Source organism: Petaurus breviceps, unplaced genomic scaffold (assembly GCF_028583685.1).
Source record: "Petaurus breviceps papuanus isolate PSGF00001 unplaced genomic scaffold, PetGlider_PUasm1.0 189, whole genome shotgun sequence".
NCBI lineage: Eukaryota > Metazoa > Chordata > Mammalia > Diprotodontia > Petauridae > Petaurus > Petaurus breviceps.
This window is the reverse complement of record NW_027185809.1, coordinates 16,134,316-16,135,921: the sequence shown is the minus strand read 5'-3', so window position 1 is coordinate 16,135,921 and position 1,606 is coordinate 16,134,316. Positions and strand designations below refer to the sequence as shown.

Sequence of the window (1,606 nt, the reverse complement as noted above, 5' to 3'; positions counted from 1 at the left end):
AGTAGTAGTAGTAGTAGTAGTAGTAGTAGTAGTAGTAGTAGTAGTAGCTATGTGACCCTGGGCAAGTCACTTGACCCTTTTAGCCTCATTTTCCTCATTTGTAAAAATGAGCTGGAGAAGGAAATGGCAAACCACTTCAGTACCTTTGTCAAGGAAACCTCTCGCCTTTTTTGGATCGAAACAGTCTATGAATAAGTCTCTATCTTGTTAGTATAATTTTCTATTTAATGTTCTGTATTTTATATTTAATTTTATATTTAATGCACAAGTAGATAAAATGATTGCTTTTTGTAATTGAATAAGAGTTGGTGATATAAACTCATTGTCTATAAAGTCCCTGATAGCATCTGGAGGACCCCTCTATTGGTAGAAAGAATGACCAGGATTTGTTCCTCCTTTTCCTCTCCCTATATGACTTGAGATTTTTTCACTGGGCTTTTCATTCCAAGTAGTCTGAAGATTATGGGTATTTGGTATAGAGACACCTATTAAAAACATTATTCTTCAATTTTTGTGGATCATTGCCGCATCTGAGAAGTCTTGTCTGTGATGGTGCTCCAATTTCAATAGTTTATTTACTCAATTCTCAAGGATATTCATTATTGTTAACATTAATAATAATAATAAGTATTTATAGAGCTTCCCCCTTCTCTCACGTCTCCTTCCCAACAGTATTTAAAAACATTGGGAATGGTATTCAAATTTTCTTATCTTTAAAAAAATCCACTGTCTTTTTTGAGAGACAATATGAGAAAAACAGCATAGGATAGTGGTTAGAGAGTTGGCCTTGGATTCAAGGAGCCCTGGACTCAAATAATAATAGCAGCTACCATTTATATAGTACTTTAAGGTTTGAGCCTCACCACAATCCTGTGAGGTAGGTGCTTTATTATCCCCATTTTACAGATGAGGAAACGGAGACTGAGAAAAGGTAAGTGACTGTCCAGAGTGATATCGCTAGTCAAGGGTCTGAGCTGGGGTTCAAACTCAGGTCTTTGTGATTGCAAATCCAACATTTTATTTACCATGCCAACCCCACCTCTGACATATGTGGAGATACTGAGCCCTAATTAGATATCATTTTGCAATTCCATGGAGTCACTTCCTGGTCATCTCCACACCAATGCCTTTGTATGTATACACCCCCTTACCAATTGTAGCTATGGGAATAATAATCAAATCAACACTGACATTCCTGGAAAGGATATGTCAATTAATTTGCTCTGTGACTCCAATCATCATTCACTCTGACTTCCTGGTCCAAAACATGGCCACTGTTCCCCTAAACGTGTTGTCATCCCTTATCAGGGATAAAGTTCCTTGAGGTCAGGGACCACACTGTTTGGTTGTATTTGCATCCCCATAGCTTAGTAAGGTGCCTGGACATAAATAAGTTCTTAAGTGTTATTTTCATTCATTCACATTGGCTGTGTGACTTTCAGCAAGTTGCTTAACCTCTGACTGCTTCCAGTAGCTTATAAATTGCAAAGATGCTGCCAATCCACGCTGGTTAAGTAAAATTACAGAGCCCTTTAAGGTTTTTGTAGTACCTTTTGATGAGGGATGGCTCCCAATAGGTTCAGCAGGAACTCTGATCTTATCTAAG

At 37.8% G+C, this 1,606-nt stretch overlaps 1 protein-coding gene across 2 annotated transcripts in view; it reads left to right on the top strand.

The window, feature by feature from the left end:
- Positions 1 to 1,606, top strand: part of GALNT16 (polypeptide N-acetylgalactosaminyltransferase 16) — a 156,319-nt gene that overhangs the window by 114,028 nt on the left and 40,685 nt on the right. The window lies entirely within an intron of this gene.